This window comes from Felis catus, chromosome B4, assembly GCF_018350175.1.
Source record: "Felis catus isolate Fca126 chromosome B4, F.catus_Fca126_mat1.0, whole genome shotgun sequence".
In the NCBI taxonomy this organism is placed as follows: Eukaryota; Metazoa; Chordata; class Mammalia; order Carnivora; family Felidae; genus Felis; species Felis catus.
In genome coordinates, this window is record NC_058374.1 from 28540509 (window position 1) to 28563026 (window position 22518).

The 22518-nt window shown below is 35.6% G+C and overlaps 1 protein-coding gene across 17 annotated transcripts in view; it reads right to left on the reverse strand.

Annotated features, from left to right (window-relative positions):
• The window catches only part of ZNF438 (zinc finger protein 438), a 178118-nt gene that overhangs the window by 132328 nt on the left and 23272 nt on the right, over positions 1-22518 (reverse strand). For 13 of the 17 annotated variants that reach the window (XM_011283664.4, XM_011283662.4, XM_011283663.4 and 10 more), the window contains exon 2: positions 5168-5225. The exons of the other annotated variants lie outside the window; for them this stretch is intronic. The gene's annotated coding sequence lies outside the window, so the exon portion shown is untranslated. The remainder of the gene's footprint in view (positions 1-5167; positions 5226-22518) is intronic. 17 annotated transcript variants of the gene reach the window in all.

Below are 22518 nucleotides of genomic sequence, written 5' to 3' on the forward strand. Positions count from 1 at the left end.
CAAAGAGTTTCTGAGGTAAGGGAAAGTATGAGGTGACTTTTCCATTTCTAGCAAACTCTGATCAAAGGCTATTAAAAAAAAAAGCTATTTCCAAGTATCATGCTCTTTACTTCTGCGACTCAGTGAACTTTTGTTTAATAACTAAAATCTATCAGGGAATTTGTTGTGTTTATTGTTTACTTTAGACCAAAAACTAATAAAAAATAAATTTTAAATTATTACTCAAAGTAATTTCCTTAGATGGAGACCTGGTCAATCCGAGTGGAATCAACCTTGATAGTAGTTCCTCTTTTTCTTAAATATTGGAAACTTCATCTAGAAGTGCTTACCCTTTATTGGTAAAAGCTTCCAATATAAATGCAGGCAGATGAATCTGAGGAATACTCTGAGAATAAGTGTTCTGGAAAAAATAAAAGATTCTAAAAACACATATACTCTCAGAGTTGGGAAGATCTACAAATGAATTCTCATCTCCTCCACTCCAGCACATTTTCCCTCCACAACTTGTAGAGTCTCAATCTGATCAGCCTCAACTTGTACACTGCCAGTGCTGGAGAACTCACTGTCCAGTGGAGCAGCTCAGTGTTACTTTTAAGCAACTGTACTTGTTGCCAACTTATGCAATATAGCATTCATTACACTAAGCAGAAATCTCTCTGTAACTTCTCCCATTGCTTCTAGCCAGGTCTTTCCATAGCTCTAAATCTCTAGTTCCTCTTCCACTCAAAAGGAATTCCAAATACAGAAACTTGGAATAATAAAGCTGCAAAACTTCTAGTGTAACCTCACTTACTATGTGCGCTGTAATTTTGTTTTCTCTAGATCTCCCTCCACTGGTATCAGGCTAGAGGCTGAACCGGATGAAATGAGGGTGTAGAGCAGGGAGTAACAAGGATTTAGTGGAGTCCAATGAACTTGGAGAACTTAAGGAACTGCAAAAGGCAATTTACTAGAGCAAAGTGAGCTAGGCAGAGAATGGTAGGAGATACAGTCAGCTGGCAGAACACACAGGGCCTGGTAGAACATGGTGAGACTTGGGGTTTTATCCTGAGTGTGATGGGTAGTCACCCAAGGGTTCTGAACAGGGAAACAGACAGGGACTGTTGAACATTTTTAAAAACCACTTATTGGGTGCCTGGGTGGCTCAGTCGGTTAAGCATCCGACTTTGGGTCAGGTCAGGACCTCACAGTCTGTGGCTTCGAGCCCAGTGTCAGGCTCTGTGCTGACAGCTCAGAGCCTAGAGCCTGCTTCAGATTCTGTGTCTCCCTCTCTTTCTGTTCCTCCCCTGCTTGCATTCTGTCTCTGTCTCTGTCTCTCTCAAAAATAAATAAACATTAAAAAGAAAACCCCACCTTTGCTCTTATATGGAGAACTGACCAGAGTGGTACAAGGAGGAGATAAGGAAGACCAGTTAGAAGACTGTTGCTATCATCCAGGTAACTTGGGATGATGACAGGTTGTATTATATTAGGGTAGTAGTAGGGGGTGGTGGCAATACAGGGGTATTTGGGATATATGTAGAAGACAGGACGTATAAACCTTACTGATGGGATGGACATGGGTTAAGAAGGAAAGAGAAAACTCAAGATGGCTTCTGGTTTTTGGCCTGAGCAACTGTGTGGACCATTTACTGAGATAAAGAAGGAGGAGACAGGAACAGGTTTGGGGAGGAGAATTCAAGAGTTCTACTTCACACATGTTAGGCTGGAAATGTTTATTAGACTTTCAAATAGATGTTGAAGAGGCAGGCATAGAAATGAGCCTAGAGCTCACAGGAGAGATCAAGGTAAAAAAATAAAGCTGGGAGAACAGAAAGCATTTAAAACAAGGGGTCACATGAGACTGCACAGAGAATAAATGTAGAAGGCAGACGAGGACTAAGCCCTAAAGAATGCCAACTTTTGGAGACCGTAAAGAAGAGAAGATAACAAAAGAGACTTTGTAATTTTGTGTGTATTTTATGCTTTCCAGTGTAAGAGAGACTGGAGACTTAGAACTACAGAAAGACATAGCTAAAACTGATGGGGGGAAGTTATAGAGAGATAGATTTCTGCACAGTGTAATGAGCACTATGAAGAATAAGTTGTTAAGTAACTCTTATTCTTCTTCATAAAGCAGCTGGAATTACAGTTAACCCTTGAATAACACGGGTTTGAACTGTGGGGGTCCACTTACATGTGGATTTTTTTTCCATATAGTATCATACTGTAAATGTATTTTCCTTACAATTCTCTTAATAACATTCTCTTTTCTCCAGCTTACTTTATTGTAAGAACACAATATATCACACATATAACATACAAAATATGTGTATGTGTTAATCGACTATTTAGTCACTGGCATGTCTGCCTGTCAACAAGAGGCTATTAGTAGTTAAGTTTTGAGGGAGTCAAAAGCTGTATGTGGATTTTTGACTTTGGGGCGGGGCAGGACCCCCAAAGCCCACATTGTTCGAGGGTTGACTGTATTTTATATCCACCAAGTCCACACCTAATCACCATTATCTTCAAAAACCACCTTTCAAAGTCACATGCCTACTCTTTTTCTGAGTCCCGACCTATTGACTGAACCTGGATAGCTGCATTTCAACATGTCAGCTGCTCAATTACCCCATCTCTGGCCTCTGGCATTTGTCCTAGCTTCTGGATCCAAATTTTCACCCCCAACTAACAACTTCTAGTTGCCCAGCACTGACCAGGAGGCAGGTTGAGATCATGTTTCCCAGAGCTGCCAGAAGTTCTTGGCTTGTGATCAATGAAGCACACAATGAGTGAGTGTTCAGCAGTTAATCAAGTGACAGAGAACAACTGACATGTTAGGGAACTGTAGAACGAGCCAGATCAAGGCTGGAACAGGGACCGAGAGATTGGACTCCAGGCTAGTCACCCCAGGGGAATCTGCTCTAGGTCACCCAGTGTGATCAGACATCCTTTAACCCAGAAGAGCTGAGTACTCTAAAGTTTACCATGTATCCATGGACTAAGAGTTTCCTGGAAGCCGATCACATTATGAACCAAACAGGAGGTACTTTACACCACACTTCAACGCCTGTTCGTTCTGCACCAAACTCTCAGGTGCAGCCTAGAGATATTGTTACTTTCCCCACCACATCTAGAAAAGGAATTTCAAACTATTTTTGTGTTTGGGAAGATTAAATGAAATCATAAGTAAAGTGTCTGGTACATAGAAAGTGCTCAATACATAATAGCTACTCACATTTACACTTTAGGTGACCACAAAATAACAGTCAGGCAGCTGAACAGTAAAGTAGGTCTCTAAAAACTACTTTTAATGCTCTTCTTTAGCACAAAAGAATAATAAAAGGGTTTTTTTGTTTGTTTTTTATGTATGAACTATCATATGACCAATGGAATTTAAACTTGTCCCAAAAAAGCTCTCTTCCATTTTTCTGAACTTCCTAGCCAAGATTTAGCAAAAGGATGTTACACAAAAAGCAAGTAAAGATGTCATTCTGATAATACAAGATTGATAACACCAATTCTAAATAAATACCATCAAGCAAAACAGAAATCTTCAAGCCTAATAATTATTCTGCAATGATCACTCAGGCCTGGGTTTGTTGTTTTAAATGTCTACATCCTTCAAGTATAATATATTTCTATTTCCCTTTATTAAATTTAAGTTTAACTAAAATCATTAAAGTTGGCAACAGAAGCAGGAAACCATTTATAAGACCAGCATGGCTATTTTATCTTTATTAATGAAAAGTTATGTAATAGTTTCAGCAAACTACAGAGTTCCATTCTTGTAGTCTTTTAATATTTATAGAAATCTAAAAGAGCTATACTGCTAGAGTTCATTTTTGAAACTGAGAATTTCTATTATCTGACAGCAATCAATTATTTTAGCTCAATTACAGAAATGGCTATTTAAGAGTTCTGTTCATCTTTATTCATATTCCTTAACAATAGGTCAACTGTGTCTAGTACTTGACCTAGAAGCTTACATAGATGTAACTGAAGGGTCTCAACTCCAAACTGAGTCCCATCACTGGTCTTTTTGCCTCCAATAGTACATTAAAGAAAAGAGAAGAAAAAGAAAAAACAGTGCACTGGGAACCATTTGCAGGTCTTACCTCTGTTAATACAAAGTGCTATACTAAACTACCAAAGACCACAGAAGCACCTTAAAAGAATCAAAGAGCAAGTGTGTAATCAGGTATAAGGAAGTCACAAACACCATGCCAATATCCAAAAACTGAAATCCCACACCTCCTATAAACTGAAAAGTGCAACCGATGGTCACATATTTCCTTATATCTCTATTCACAAAATCTGGATTTTTAAAAGATAACTAATCATTTTGATTCCTCAAACTATTGCAGAGAAAAGTTACTTCTAAACTATAATTTTCAAATAAATAAACCTTGATTTTTTTCTGCTTTAAAGGAATTTTTATTTTGGAATAATTTTAGATTTATAGGAAAGTTACAAAGATACAACAGAGTTCCTGTATCTCCCTCACTCAATTTCCCCTAAAGCTGACATCTTACATAACCACGGTTTTGTCAAGACTAAGGAATTAATGTTGATATATTGCTATTAATTAAGCTATAGGTTTTAATTGGATTTCACCTGTTTTTTCACTAATACCTTTTTTTTTCAGTTCTAAGATCTAATCTAATAATAATTATTATATTTTTATATATTACATATCTTATTTTATTATATAATATATATTTTATATATCTATATTATACTTCTATATATTTATATTTATATATTATAGTATTTATATAGTAAATATTTTATAGTTACATATATATTTATATTATATATTTATATATTTTATATTTAGATTTATATGTATCATATATATTTTATTACATATTTATTTTATTTTATAATATATATATTTTTTATATTTTCAGCACTTGAAGTATTTTCTAGTGCTTTAAGGTGCCAAGCTTATGTGTCTTATTAAATGTCTTCACTATAAATACTACAGAAAATAAACGTACAGGCTCCCTGGAAAATATGACTTATTGGATATTAGAGAAATGTTATACTATGATTCATGTAAACATAATATTTCTACTAACATTTTACTGAGGAGAAAAAGAGATAAATCACTTTGTCAGGAACCTATGAGATCAAATTATTTAATGTTTCATATATATCTTTTCAAAAAATGCTTGTCTCTTACCTATCTCCTAAGGCTCCAGTAAAGAGTCATGATATACAGTAAATCCTTTTAATTAATCCTGTAATAGAATATAAAGTATTATTATAAGCATATTCAAATAATCCATTTTTATCAAACATATGTAGAAACTGCCTTCCTTTCATTCTCAAATTTAATTTTTAATTACTATATATTTTTATTAAGATATCACAATAACTAACTTAAGGGAGAATATAAATCACTAAATTTATTACACCTCTTTAGTTTAAAAATGAAAGCATGCAAAATTTAATAAAAGTTTTAAGACAAACAGAAAATGTACCACAAAAAAAAAGAAATGCCAAATGAATAAAACTGACTAGGAAGAATGCTTCGCATTCTTTTCCATGTACATAATGCCGTGCAAATTACTAAACAGTCACAAACAAGTGAATCATATTGAGGACACAGACTTTTGATGGGAAAATGGCAATCCAGAGTTTGGAGTTAGGAGGTTTCTGAAAAAATACATGTCTGGTAAAGTGTCCGTGTGTGTCAGTTTGCCTGAGATGGTCCCAATTTATGCCTGTTGTTCACAGTGTCCCACTCAATGTATTATTTATCTTAGATTTTCTTAGTGCTTTTTTTTTTTTTTTTTTTTTAATGGTAGCAGTATAATAAGCCTGGGTTTTCACTTTTAGGTTCTGCCATTATCTTGTGGAGCAGTATGAGATGCATGTGCAGAGAACCCAGCTGCCAATTAACATGTGGTTAAACCTGAAAGACTTTAAGCATAAAGGCATTTCTGGATGGGCTATAACTCATACCTCATTCTCAAAAACAATACCTAAGCCAGTTTCAGGGGGGGGGGGGGGAAAGTGCACTCAGGCAGGAATAGCTCGAGACAATTAACTCCTTCAGCCTTGAATGGAGGTGGAAGAAATATTCAATACTGCTGCCCCTGCTTATGACTAGTTCGAAGACCATATTAAGAAAAGCAGATGGAGATGTTTTACATATTACTCTATAAAGAATGACTTTTCATTTAGATCAAATGAATGCTCTTTAAACTTCTCCCTCTCAATTCTAATTACAATTTTACAATTTATCTTCTTTACACAAAGTTAAGTGACAGCTGTTATTTTGATGGCTCTATTAGCAGAAGAAATTCACAATTAAATGATGTCAGCTTTCTATCAGTGTCAGGAGATACATCAAATAGAAAACTCAGTTAATTCCCCCTTTTTTTTCTTACTGATTTAGAGAGTAATTCAATAAAACAATATGCATACAAATGTACTGTTAGGCTAGTAACACACAGAAATTTTATATATTTGCAATAACAGCATAAAGGAAGCAAGTGAGAAGAAAGTTGTATTAGAGTAAGGATATAACACCAGATGGGAACTCAAATCCACAGAAATATAAGAGAATGAAAAATAGGCTGATATAGCTAACTCTATAAATACATATTTGTTCCCCTTTCTTCTCTCAGCTTCTTTAAAAGAGACATAGGATTATATAAAGTAAAAATTATAACAATATATTGTTGGGTTTCTATAGTATATACATAGAAGATGTATAATAATAGTAGGAAAAAGTGGGGAGAGAGAAAAATGGAGCTATACAGGAGAAATGTTTATTTTACTGAGTATAAGTAAAAATGAGAAGTAGATTCTTCTAAGTTAAAATGTATATTGTAAAACCTAGAGCAAACACTAAGAGAATAACTCAAGATTTATAATTTAAAAATGATTAAAGGACTCAAAATACCACACTGGAAGATATTCACTTATTTCAAAAGAATTCACTTAATTTGAAAGAATTCAAGAGAACAAAGGCATGAGACCTACAGAAAACAAAAAGCAAAATAGCAGATGTAAATCCAACCATATCAATAATATTAATTGTGAATGGATTAAACAACCTAGTCAAAAAGCAGAAATTATCAGATTGTATTTTTAAACATCCAATGACAGTGGACCCTTGAACAACATGGTTTGAACTGAACAAGTCCACTTAACATGTGGATTTTTTTTTTCAATAAATACACTATAGTACTGTAAAAATCTTCCTTATGATTTTCTTAACAACCAACATTTTCTTTTCTCTAGCTTACTTTATTGGAATATATACCAAATAATATACAACATATACAAAATATGTCTGTTATGTTACTGGTAAAGGTTTTTGGTCAACAATAGGTTAAGTTCTTTGGAGTCAAAAGTTTTATGTGTTGGTCACAAAAGTTTTATGTGTTGGGCTCAGTTGGTTACAGGTCCGACTCTTGATTTTAGCTCAGGTCATGGCCTCACTGTCCACAGGATTGAGTCCCACATAGGGCTCTGTGCTGACAGCATGGAGTCTGCTTGGGTTTCTCTCTCTCTCTCTCTCTCTCTCTCTCTCCCTCTCTCTCTCTCTCTCTCTCTCTCTCTCAAAATAAATAATAAAAAATTATTTTAAAAAGTTTTATGTGAATTATCAACTGTGCAGAGAGTGCACCACAACCCCTGTGTCATTCGAGGGTAAACTGTATATATAATATGCTGTCTACAGGAGACACATTTTATGTTCAATGATACAAATAGGTTGAAAGTAAATGGAAGAAAAAAGACACACTATGCAAAGAAGAACCATGAGAATCAGAAAAAACAAACTTTAAAACAACAACAACAAAAGAACTGAAGGAATAAACAATTCAAAAATGAAATTGGAAGATGTCATATCCCCTTTCAATATTAGATGGAACAACCAAAAAGAAAATACACAAGGAAATAAAAGATTTGAAAAAAAACTATAGGTCAACTAGACCTAAAAGACATCTATATGATACTCCACCCAAGAATACAATACACATTTTTCTCAAGTGCACATGAAACATTCTCTAAGGTAGACTGTATTCAAGGCCATGTACCAGCCTCAATAATTTAAAGTGATTAAAATCATGCAGACTGTTCCATGACCACAATAGGATGCAATTAGAAATCAGTAACAGGGGGTGCCTGGGTGGCGCAGTCGGTTAAGCGTCCAACTTCAGCCAGGTCACGATCTCGCGGTCCGTGAGTTCGAGCCCCGCGTCAGGCTCTGGGCTGATGGCTCAGAGCCTGGAGCCTGTTTCCAATTCTGTGTCTCCCTCTCTCTCTGCCCCTCCCCCGTTCATGCTCTGTCTCTCTCTGTCCCAAAAATAAATAAATAAACGTTGAAAAAAAAATTAAAAAAAAAATTAAAAAAATTAAAAAAGAAATCAGTAACAGAAGGAAATTCTAGACAAATATGTGGAAATAAAACAATACACTGCTAAATAACCAATAAGTCAAAAAAATCATAAAGGAATTAGAAAACTCCCTGACATGAATGAAAACAAAAACACAACATGCCAAAACCTATGGGATACAGCTAAAGAAAGCAGTGCTTAAATAAAATTTATCATTGTAAATACTTATGTTAAAAAAGAAGATCTCAAATGAATAACCTAAATTTCCATCTTAAGAACTGAGAAAAAGAAGAGTACACAGAAAAGCAAGCAGAAGTAAGGGAATAATAAAGATTGAAGTGCAAAAAAAAAAAAATGCAATAAAGAATAGAAAAACAAAAAAGAAAATCAATGCAAACAAAAGTTGTTTCTTTGAAAAGATCAACAAAATTGACAAATCTTTAGCTAGAGTGACTGAGAAAAATAAAGGTACACACAAATTATCAGAATCAGGAATGAACAAAAGAACATTACTATTGCCTTCCAGAAATAAAAGTTATTATAAAGGAATATTATGAACAACTGTACATCAACCAGTTGAGTACTTGGATGAAAAGAACAAATTATTATTTTTTTTAATGTTTATTTTTGACAGACAGGAGAGACAGAGCATGAGCAGGGGAGGGGCAGAGAGAGAGACAGAGACACAGAATCTGAAGCAGGTTCCAGGCTCTGAGGTGTCAGCACCTCTCTCAGCACAGAGCCCGACGCGGGGCTTGAACTCAAGAGCCGTGAGATCATGACCTGAGCAGAAGTTGGACGCCTAACCGACTGTGCCACCCAGGTGCCCCAAAAAGAACAAATTCTTAAAAAAACAACTACAACTGACAGAGAAAACATACAAACTCTGAATAGGCCTGTAACAAATACAGATTGAGTTAGTAATTAAAATACTTCCAACAAATATAAGTACAGACCCAGAGGGCTTCACTGGTAATTCTACCAAACCTTTAAATGAGAATACCAATCTTTAAAGAAGTCTTCCAAAACAAACCAACCAAACATATACATGAGGAGAGAACACTTCCACAAGGCCAGTATTACTTGATACCAAAACTAGACAAAGTCATAAGAAAACTATAGACCAACATTCTTTATGAATATAGATGCAAAATCCTCAACAAAATACTAGCAAAGCAAATCCAGCAATATGTAAAAATGATTAAAACCACAACCAAGTAAGATTTACCCTAGGAATGCTAAGTTGGTTCAATACCCACCGACCAAGAAACCCAATCAATAATATATTAACTAAATTAACTAATACTACATTAATGAAATTTTTTAAAAATACATAATATCAATAAATACAAAAAGAGTATTTGCCAAAATCCAACACTCTCTTATCACAAAAAGCATTCAACAGCCAGGAATAGAAAGGAACTTCCTCAACCAGACAAAAGACATCTACAAAAACTCACAGCCAACATCATACTTAATAATGAAAGACTGAATGTGTCCCTCCTAAAATTAGAAACAAGAGAATTGTGTCCTATTTCTTACCATTTCTACCTAACAGTTCACTGCAAGTTCTAACCAATACAATTAAGCAAGAAAAAAACAAAAACAAACAAACAAAAAAAGATCCAGATTGGAAAGAAGTATAACTCTCTCTATTCGTAGATGACAGAGTTTTGTGTGAAGAAAATCCTAAGGAATCTACTTTAAAAAAAGTTTTTAGAATAACCATGCTCAGCAAGGTTTCAGGATACAAGAATATACCAAGAAATTCTTTTTTTTCTATACAACCACAATAACCAATCCAAAATTGAAATGATAAACTTAAGAAAGCAATTCCATTGAGAAGGAAGATTAAAATAGAGAAGATTTTAATTGAGAAGATTAAAACACTTTAGAATGTATTTAACAAAAATAGTATAAGACTTGCACAGTGGAAACTACAAAATACTGTTAAAAGAAATTAAAAACAACTTAAATGGAAAAACATGCCATGTTGATGAACTGTTAAGACTCAATATTGTTAGGATGTCAATACTCCCATATTGGTCTACATATTTGGCACAATTCCCATTACAATCCAAGATGTCTTTTCTCCAAAAATTGACAAACTTTTACTAAAACTCATATGGATATGCAAGGGACCTAGAAGAGCCAAACAATCTTAAAAAAGAAAAAGAAAGTTGGAAGACTCACATAACCCGATTTCAAAACTTACTATATAGTTACAGTAATCAACACAGCATGGTACTGGCATAAACATTTCTCCCAAGAAGATTTACAAACATCTAATAAACATATGAGAAGATGCTCAACATCATTAACCACTGGGGAAATGCAAGTGAAAATCACAATACATTTTTAATCAATTTGATATTCAATGAGATACGACTTCATGCCTATAATCAAAAATAGAAATAACAAGTACTGATGAAGATGTGGAGAAATTAGAATCCTCTCCATTTCTGGTGGAAATGAAAAATGGTACAGTCAATTAGAAAAACATTTTGGCAGTTCCTCAAAAGTCTAAAAGACAGAGTACCATTTGACCCTGCAATTCCCACTACTAAGTAAGTACTCAAGTGAAATGAAAACGTACACCCACTCAAAAACTTGAACATAAATATCATAGCAGCATTAATCATAATAGCCAACAAGTGGAAACAACCCAAATGTCTATCAACTGATGAATGGATAAACAAAATGTGGCATACCCATTCAATGGAATAGTATCCAACAATAAAAATTAAATTATTAATAATAATAATTTAATATTAATTAAAATATTAATATATGTTACATCATGAATGAACCTCAACACACTATACTAAGTGAAAGACCACATACAGTAAGATTCAACTTACATGAAAAACCAGAATAAGCAAATGTACAGACTGAAAGTAGATTATGGTTGTCAGGCTGGGTTGATTGGAAGAATAGGGTTAGGCAGTGACTGCCAACAGGTATAGTCTTCTTTTAGGGGGTATGGAAATGTCTTAAACCTAGATTGTAGCAATGGTTGTACAATACTGTGACTACACTAAAACCACCTAATTGTATACTTTAAATGGGTTAATTTAATGACATGGAAATTGTATTGCAATTAAAATGTTCTTATTTTAGTTGAAACCAAACTATAGTGCCTAAGGAAGCTAATTAACTCCACAAATAATTTTTTAAAAACTTAAGTGATTATTATGAATATTCAGATTATGATCACTTAAGAGAGAAGAGAGGATTGTGATTGACACAGGATACATGGAAGAGTTTTAAGGATGATGGACAAAGTTCTATTTCCTGACCTGGGTGTTATCAGCATTGCAATAATTCAGTAAACCATGTAGTTTATAATGTTTCTTATACAATATGTTTTATTTTATAATAAAAACACATTTTAAGGGTCATATTTGGATTTTTTTTAAATATAATTTATTGTCAAATTGGCTTCCATACAACACCCACTGCTCATCCCAGCAAGTGCCCTCCTCAATGCCCATCACCCATTTCCCCCTCTTCCCCACCCCCCATCAACCCAGTTTGTTCTCTGTATTTAAGAGTCTTTTATGGTTTGCCTCCCTCCCTTTCTGTTTGTAACTATTTTTCCCCCTTCCTTCCCCCATGGCCTTAAAGTTTCTCAAGATCCACATATGAGTGAAAACATATGATATCTGTCTTTCTCTGACTTGTTTCACTTAGCATAATACTTTCCAGTTCCATCCACATTGCTGCAGGATTTCATTTTTTTCTCATTGTGGATTTTTAAAAAATAGGAATTTGAGATTATATCCTAATCATCTGACTAAACTATTTGCTAAGACAATAATGAAAATATCCTCTATCTGTATACATTTATTGAGCATTTGAAATGTGGCTAGCATGACTGAGGAACTGAATTTAAAAAAAAAGTTTTCATTGAAGTATAATTGACATACATGTTATATTAGTTTCAGGCATACAACAGTGATTGTCAAATGTATGCATTATACAGTGTTCCCCATGCCTAAGTGTAGTTATCATCTGTCACTATCCATTATTACAATGTTATTGACTACATTCTCTATGCTGTGCTTTTCATCTTTATGACATTTATTTTATAATTGTAGTTTTATACTTTTTAATCCCTTTAGCCTATTTTATCCATTCCCCTCTGGCAACCACCAGTTTTGTTCCCTGTATTTACGAGTCTGTTTCTGGGTTTTTGCTTGTCTGTTTTGTTTTTTAGATTCCACATGTAAGTGAAATGATAGGGTATTGGTCTTTGACTTATTTCACTTAACATTGTACTACCTCTAAGTCCATCCATATTGTTACAAGTGGCAAGATCTATCATTCATTTTTATGGATCAGTAATATTCCATTGTGTATACACTACCTCTTCTTTAACCATTCACATACTGGTTTTCCATATCTTGGCTATTATAAATAATGTTGCAATAAACATAGGGGTGCACATATCTTTTCAAATTAGTGTTTTCGTTGTCTTTGGGTAAATACCTAGTAGTGGAATTACTGGATAGTATTTCTATTTTTAGTTTTTTTAGGAACCTCCATGTTTTCCACAGTGGTTGTACCAATCTACATTCCCACCAAAAGTGCACAACAGCTCCCCTTTCTCCACATCCTCGCCAACTCTTATTATTTCTTGTCTTTTTGATACTAACCATTCTGACGGGTGTGAGGCGATACTTCACTGTGGTTCTGATTTGCATTTTCCTAATGGTTACTGATGCTGAACATCTTTTCATGTGTCTGTTGACCATTTGTATGTCTTCTCTGGGAAAATGTCTATTCAGGTCCTCTGCCCATTTTTAATCAGATTATTTGGGGGATTTCTGCATTGAGTTATCTAAGTTCTTTATATATTTTGGATATTAACCTCTTAGAAATATCGTTTGCAAATATCTTCTCCCATTCAGTAGGCTGCCTTTTCATTTTCTTGATAGTTTTCTTTGCTGTAAAAAGCTTTTTTGGTGTAATCTCATTTAGTCTTTTTTTTTTTTTTGCTTTTGTTTCCCTTGCCTCAGGCAACACACCCATAAATATATTGTGAAGGCCATGAAGTCCAAGAGATTACTGCCTATGCTTCCTATGCTTTCCTTTAGGACTTTTATGGTTTCAGTTCTCACATTTAAGTCATTAATCATCTTGAGTTTATCTTTGTGTATTGTTTAAGAGTGGTCCTGTTTCATTCTTTTACATGTAGCTATCCAGTTTTACCAATACCATTTGTTGAAGAGATTGTTTTTTCCCCATTGCATATTCTTGCCTCTTTTGTCAGAGATTAATTGACCATATAAGCTTGGTTTCTTTCTAGGCTTTCTATCCTGTTCCATTGTGTGTGTGTGTGTGTGTGTGTGTGTGTGTGTGTGTGTGTGTGTGTGAGAGAGATACTGTTTTGGTTACTACAGCTTTGTAGTATATCTTGAAATCTAGGATCTTGGTATCTCTAGCTTTGTGCTTTCTCAAGATTTTTTTTTGGCTATTTGAGGTCTTTTGCAGTTCTATACAAATTTTGGGATTTTTTTTTTTGTAATTATATAGTTTATTGATGTGTTCACTGTCTTACCTCATCCATTATGGTATAATTTCCTTGAAGGCAAGAAGTAAATCTGTTTTAATCACTATTATATACCCCCCACCACCACACTAATGTATTCCTTAGCACTTAAAAAATCTCAAAGGGGGCGCCTGGGTGGCGCAGTCGGTTAAGCGTCCGACTTCAGCCAGGTCACGATCTCGCGGTCCGTGAGTTCGAGCCCTGCGTCAGGCTCTGGGCTGATGGCTCGGAGCCTGGAGCCTGTTTCCGATTCTGTGTCTCCCTCTCTCTCTGCCCCTCCCCCGTTCATGCTCTGTCTCTCTCTGTCCCAAAAATAAATAAACGTTGAAAAAAAAAATCTCAAAGAATCATTAAAAATATCAGCAGTACATAACTAAGAAAAAAATTGTAATTATATGAGCTGGAAATTTTATAATTGTTCTAGTTCTGTGAAAAATATAGTTGGTGTTTTGAAAGGAAGTGCATTGAGTCTGTAGATTGTTTTGGGTACTATGGACATTTTAACAATATCAATTCTACCCATGAGTATGGTATATCTTTCCATTTGTTTGAGTCATCTTCAATTTCTTTTTTCAACATCTTATAGTTTTCAGAATATAGGTCTTTCACCTCTTATGTTAAATTTATTCCTACGTATTTTTTGGCACAACTGTAAATGGGATTTTCTTAATATCTTTTTCTGCTAGTTTGGTATTAGTGTATAGAAATGCAACAGATTTTTATATATTAATTTGTATCATGCAACTTTACTGAATTCATTTATCAGTTCTAATAGTTTTTTGGGGTTTTCTACGTATGAGTATCATGTCACTCTTAAGTAGTGAAGTTTTATTTCTTCCTTACCAATCTGGATGCCTTTTATTTTTTTTTTCTCGTCTGACTGCTGCAGCTACGACTTCCAGTATATGTTGAATAAAAGTGGTAACAGAAGACATCCTTGTCTTATTCCTGATCTTACAGGAAAAGCTTTTAGTTTTTGCACCTGAGATAATGTTAGCTGTGGGTGTGGGTTTGTCATATATGATCTTTATCATGGTGAAGTATGTTCCCTCTAAACCCACTTTGTGAAGACTTTATTCATGAATGGATGTTGAATGTTGTCAAATGCTTTTTCTATATCTATTGAGATGGTCATGTGGTTTTTACCCTTCCTCTTGTTAATGTGATGAACCATGTTGACTGACTTGCAGATACTGAACTCTCCTTGTACCCCTAGAATAAATTCCATGTGATCTCTGTGAATGATTCTTTTAATATATTGTTGAACTTAGTTTGCTAATATTTTGTTGAGGATTTTTGCAACTATGTTCATCAGGTATTATTGGCCTATAGTTTTCTTTTTTTGTAGCATCTTTGTCTGGTTTTGGTATCAGGGTAATGCTGTCCTCATAAAATTAATTTGGAAGTTTTCCTTCTTCTATTTCTTGAAATAGCTTAGGAAGAATCAGTATTAACTCTTTTTAAATGTTTGGTAGAACTCAACTGTGAATCTACCTGGTCCTGGACTCTTGTTTGTTGGTAGATTTTTTACTACCGATTCAATTTATTACTAGTAATCAGTCTGTTCAATTTTTCTATTTTTTTCCTGATTCAGTTTTGGAAGATCATATGCTTCTAGGAAGTCACCCATTTCTTCTGTTATCCAACTTGTTGGCATAAAATTCTTCATAGTAGTCTATTATAATCCTTTATATTCCATGATGTCATGACCTTCATACAGTGTCAGTTGTTATTTTTCCTCCTGCATTTCTTATTTGAGTCCTCTCTTTTTTTCTTGACAAGTCTGGCTAAAGGTTTATCAATTTTATTTATCTTTTCAAAGAATCACTCTTGGTTTCATGGGTCTTTTCTATTTTTTTAGCCTCTATTTCATTTATTTCTGTTCTTTTTTTTAAAATTTTTTTTCAACGTTTTTATTTATTTTTGGGACAGAGAGAGACAGAGCATGAATGGGGGAGGGGCAGAGAGAGAGGGAGACACAGAATCGGAAACAGGCTCCAGGCTCTGAGCCATCAGCCCAGAGCCTGATGCGGGGCTCGAACTCACGGACCGCGAGATCGTGACCTGGCTGAAGTCGGACGCTTAACCGACTGCACCACCCAGGCGCCCGTCATTTATTTCTGTTCTGATCCTTATTATCGCCCTCTTCTACTAACTTTGGGTTTGTTTGTTCTTTTTTCAAAGCCCTTAGGTGTAAGGTTAGATTGCTTATTTGAGATTTTTCTTATTTCTTGATCTATAACTGTATCACTACAAACTTTCCTCTCAGAACTGCTTTTAGTGCATCCCAAAGATTTTGAACTGCTATGCTTCCATCTTCATTTGTCTGTATGTATTTTTTCATTTTGTCTTTGATTCTTCGTTGACCCACTGTTGTGTAGTAGCATGCTGTTTAGCCTCCATGTGTTTGTGTGATTTTCCAGTTTCCTTCTTGTAATCAATTTCGAGTTCTACACTGCTGTGATTGAAAAAAATATGCTTGATATGCTTTCAGTCTTCTTAAACTTGAGACTTATTCTGTGGCCTAACAAATGATCTATCCCGGAGAATGTTCCATGTACACTTGAATGTGTATCCTGGTGTTTGGGGATGGGATGTTCTGGATATATATGTTAAGTTCATCTGGTCTAATATGCCACTCAAAGTCACTGTTTCTATCCTATGTCTATACTGTCCAATTATTGAGCACCTGAAATGTGGCTAGCATGATTAAGGAATTGAATTGTTAATTTAATTCTAACTAGTTTAAATTCAAATATAAATAATCATATGTGGCTGATGGCTACCACATGGACAATGCAAGCTTAGAGCATACAACTACTATGAAATTTTTGGCAGATATATATTTTCAAAAATAGTGGATAAATAAGCTAACCTTTAAAACATTGAAAATAAAATCTATATATAACAGAGATGGCAGCTTTATAATAACCATCACTTTTTAAAATCTGCATAGAATTCTCAACAAGCAATGAAATAGGGAGTATATATATATATATATATATATATATATATATACACACACACACACACACACTCCCTATTTATATATATATATACACACATATATAATATACATATCATATATATACACATGCATATATGTGTAGATATATATATCAGAAAATTCTGCAATCAGTTGTGCTTATCCTACTTGGCAGAGTTCTTAATATGCCCAAAAACTTAACAGCAGCCCTATTTCCAGATTTCACCCTAACTCTCCAGGAAATAAAAAAGGTAACCTAATTTGAACATCACTCATGTGGTTCTACAACCTATCACCAAACCCTATAAATTCTCTAAGAACCATAAATTCCACCCAGCATCCTGAACAAATCCAACTATATATAAAGTCTAAGGTGTTTCTGTCACCCTCCTGTTTGTTTCCTAGTCCTAAGTTTTTCAGGTTTGATTTTATGACCAGTTTCTATCAGTAAAAATGATCCTTAATATTCATTTGACAAACATTTCTTATTATGTTAGGTGCTATATTAGGAAACAGATGAAAAGTACAATCTTTGTCCTCATAGAAATTATAGCCTAGAGGGAGCAAGTACCCAATAAACTTGCAGAACTGAATAGTGTTTCAGTACTAAATGAGTACCATTTATATACCTCTATGGTTGTACAGAAAGGAACGCCTAATCTCCAGGAATAGAAAAGGAAAGGGACCAGGGAAGTGAGGCAATAGCAGAGGCATCTTTGGGCTAAGTCTTGGAAGATAAGCAAGACCTACCAAAGCAGCGAAGGGGGAAGGAGAAATGTTTCAGGCAAAGAGAAAACATGCAAAGGCTCAAAAGCCCAAGAGAAGAATTAAGTCAAGCTCAATACTGAAGTACAGTAAAGAAGAGGGAAGAAAAAGCAAACACTAGACAGGTGGGTAGACATAATCCTGAAGCTCTTTGCTTGCATGGCGTGGAGTCTGGATTTTATCTGGAAGGTTTAACAGCCCAAAGAATTCTGAGCTCAGGAATAATATGATCAGACTTGCATTAAAAAAAAAAAAAAACACTCTGCAACAGTATGAAGTATAAATAAGAGAAAATACGCAATTGGATATATGACAAGCACTTTAGAGATCATTCCAGTAGCATAAGTGAAAAGAAATGAGTGTTCAAACTGATGCAGAGACAATAGGGATGGAGACAAAAATGATGTGCTTGAAGGACATTTAGAGTAGGACACAAGAATTGACTATATATGGGAGTAAGGAAGAATAAAAAACCAGGATGAGTTCCAGATTTCTTACTTGACAAAAAAAGACACTGGTATTCATCAATAAAACAGAGAATACAGAAAGAACAAGAAGGGCAGGTTTGAGAGGTAATTCTGAGTTTTGAAACTCGGGAAAAAGGTAGTAGTTAGTAAAATCAATAATATCAAAAGTAAGCTCAAATGTACAAGCCCCAGCTCAGACTTACTGAATTAGAAACTCTAGAGATGGAGCCCAGTCAACTATGTTTTTAATCACCCTCTACATGATTCTGGTGTGTGCTAACCCTACAGAACCAATGGTCTTGCCAAACACTATCGGTAATACGGGTGAAGAATCAGGCAATCAGGTGGGCACTGATGATGACAGAAGGGAAAGGAAAGGTTAAGCAGAATCCAGATTACAGTAAATTTAAGGACTACACTGTAGGAAGAGAAATGGAGACAGCACATGTAGATTCTTTCAATATAGCTTTAAAAGAATGAAAAGAGACACAGGTTATTTAAAAAAGGATGAACAGTGGGGTGCCTGGGTGGCTCAATCAGTTAAGCCACCAACTTCGACTTCAGCCCAGGTCATGATCTCACGGTCTGTGGGTTTGAGCCCACATCGGGCTCTGTGCTGACATCTTGGACCCTGGAGCCTGCTTCTGATTCCGTGTATCCCTCCCTCTCTGCCCCTCCCCTGCTTGTGCGCTCTCTCTCTCTCTCTCTCTCTCTCTCAAAAATAAATAAATGTTAAAAAAAAAAAAAAAAGGATTAACAGAATAAAGTCCTCTAAAAGGTAGAAAAAGATTCAGAGCCCAGGCAGAGGAACTGGCCTTGGAAGGTATGGCAGGCACCAGTGGGCCAGTGGGTGTCTTCCAGGTCCACTCTCCTTCCTGGACAACAGAATCTTAATTTAATTCTTCTCTGGGAAGTCAGGAGGGCCACGAATCCTGACTAGTCTAAGCCAATCACAGGACTTCTATATCTCTTGCCACGTACCAGTTTAGAAATGGGCTATATGATGTAAATTCAACTAGTGAAGTCTGCTGAGAGGTTTCTAGAAAAGTGTTTTTTCACTCTTAAAAAAGACATAAAAAAGATGTTATGGCATGAATTTTTGTGCCTCCCTCCACCCTGACAAAATTCACAGATTAAAGCCCTAATCCCCACTGTGATGGTATTTGGGAGGTAATCAGGGTTACATCAGGTTATGAGGGTGGAGCCCTCATATGAGGATGTTCTTAGTTTATAAGAACACTAATGGTATTAGTGTTCTTATAAAATGAGAAAGAGACTAGAGAGCACTCTCCCTCTGCCATGTGAGGAAACAGCATAAAGGTGGTGGTCTTCAAGCCAGAAAGAGGCCCTCACCAAGAATGTTTGGGCAACTTGATCTTGGACTTCCCAGATTCCAGAACAAAGCAAAATAAATGTTTGTGGTTTGAGCCACCCAGTCTTTGGTATTTTCTACAACAGCCTAAACTAAGACAAGAGACACCTTCCTTTCTTACAATCTTGGGTTCTTTTATATGAGGACATAAAGCTTGGAACTAAAGCTGCCTGTCATCTTCAGACCAGAAGGGGACAAGACTGAGGACAAAGGCTAACTCATCTAAGATGTTAGAAAGGAAAGACAGAAAGATCCTGAGAGCCTCATGACAGCAGTTAGCTGCTACATGAACCAACTATAACACCATCTTTCTTCCAAATTTCTAGTTATATGAGATCATAAAATTAACTTAATATTTTCAGTTTCAATTGGGTCTTCTGTCACTTGCCAGCTGAAAGCATTCTGATACTGAAAGACATTTTCACTCAGATGGATGTGAATAAAATTAACTTTGCCTATTGGAGACATGGGAATTTGAGGGACTTCCAGACTAAAGTTTCATTTATTAAACAAAATGAAGCTCATATAGATCTATTTTATAAAGGGACAGGCCTTAACAGCTCTATTCTGCTTTAAAATATCTAGTATTTCTCACAATAACAATAGTTAGCCACGAAGAAGATGATGGTGATAACCTCATGATTATTAATGTATTTTTAAAAGCTAGGTATTTAAGCCTTGTTTTGTTTACCTTCTGCATTCCCTTTGACTTCAGCAGTGAAATCATACCAATGTCTTTTACTTTCTGTCTGTAACAATTTTCCGACTTTCTTGGTATATAACATCATACCACAATATAGTTTACAGAGGAAACCTTTAACTTGAAAGAACAAACACTCTGAAAAGCAAACAGTGTATTAAAAGTTTCTATTTTTATTTCCATACCTTTTCTAAATCTGTTCAAGAAAAGAAAACATTTCAACTACATCTGTGGAAAATCAACACTGTGGCCATGTAGATAAACACTAGAGAAAGTGCAATTTGAACACAAATAACAAAAAGCCCTGGAACTGTATGTGTATCCAAGCAGTCCCCAAATGGTGAAAAATAAAATTGAAAGTTAAATTGTAAGACAGTTTTTGAAGCCCAAAACATTTTTCCTATAGAAACAATGTTACTATGAGTCATTCCGGTCCTGGGCCAGTCCATAAAACCCTTATAAAACCATACGCATAAGACTATTGTTTGAACTACACCCAGGCAGAATAATACTTTTTCCTTTAGAAAATACATCATTTTCTCCCTCCACCCTCTACCTAGTCCCAGGAGAAAGGGCCTAGCCATGGACTTTGTTCACCTCTTCAACCTCATCTTTCACTACTCTCCACACCACATGCTCTGTGGGTCAGCCCCACTGCCCTTCTTCAACCTGCAGGGCCTTTTCCCTTCCCAGCCTTTGCTGTCTTGCCCTCCCCCACATCTTCTATGTCATCTGGCTCAGGCTTCTCTTCTCAGCTTAAATGATAACTTCCTCAAGAGATAGTTCTTCATCCCCACACTGAATCACAGGTGTCCTTGCTGTACTCCCCCACCTCAGTATCTCTCACACTGTACTGTAATCACTTTGCTTATCTCCCCCGTAATCCGTCATTTGGGTGACACATCTTATCTGCTACTATTTTAGCCCTAGAGCGTAGATAAGTAGCTGGCATTTTGAAGCTGTTTAATACATATTTGTTTGTATAAATGAATTTACCTAACAGAAGGTACTTCAATTCATTTTTAACCTGACCAGGGAATATTTAACCTGATCTATGGTCATTACCAAGAGATAAAGGAGTTTTCCAAAGACTTCTCCACTCCTGAAATTTGTACGTACACACTGTTCATAGAAAGGAGGCCGTCTATCCAATTTCTTCCCCATTGCTAGTTTATAAAGAAACTTAAATGGAGCATTAAAATTCTGGCAAACGGGAGTAAGTACATACTCTAATATTACCCTTACCTCTTTCTTGTAGGTAATGTCATTCATTTTTACAGCTTTTACTACAATCGATGAAATCCTGATTCCCAAATTTGTATCTCTAGGGCTGATTTCTCTCTTGAGTTAAAAATACAAATTTCCAGGTGCCTACAATTTTATACCCAATGTCCCAAAAGGACTCCACTCCAACCTTTCTTTTCTCCTGTGTTCCCCATTTCAGATAATGACATTGCCAGCTGGAAACTAGACCCTGACACTCAAGTTCTCTCACCCTTGTTATTTAAAGGTTGGTCCATGGACCAACAGTGCTTGTTGTTCATGACCTGGAATCTTTTTAGAAACATAAGACTGCCTCACCCCAGACATGCTGAATTAGGATCTACCTTTTAACAAAATCCCCAGGCAATTCAAGTGCACATTAAAATCTGAGAAACACTGATCTGTAATTCCTTTTTCTCCCTCCCCCCACACTTCAAGTCCACCAAGTCTATACAGGAAAACGTCTCATATATATTCCCTCCCATCCATTTCTGTCACTGCCCTGATTTAAGCCATCACCTCTTGTCTGGAACATTGCAGTGGCCTCTTAGTTGATCTCATTCCTCTAATCCACTGGTTCTCATCCAGAATTTCCTAAGAGACACTCTGTTATACAGCTATTAATTTGAGAAAGGCCATATGGTTGGCTGGCCAGAACTGTGCATAATATATAACTTGTCTTATCTATGTTGCAATCAAAATCTAGGGATGATTACAAAAACATCATATGGGAAAGCATGCAAAAATCAAAGCGAAGAAGACTGAGAACCACTCTTCACGTGTCTCCTCGAAACAATCATTCTGCATATGGACCTCAGTTTTCTTTCCAAAATACAAACACAATCATGTCATCTCCCTCTCTAAAGCTTTTCAGTGGCTTGTGAACACATCATATACTTCCACACCTCCACCTCTCTGTTTATACTTTCCTTTTTCCGCCTTTTGGCAAAAATCTAGTTCATCTTCTGAAGTCCTGCTCAAGAGTCATCTTACTGGGAAAAAAGTCATCTTATCTTGCCGATTTTCTTGGTAAATAACTGCTTCTCCCTCCTCCTGCACCCCACCATATGTT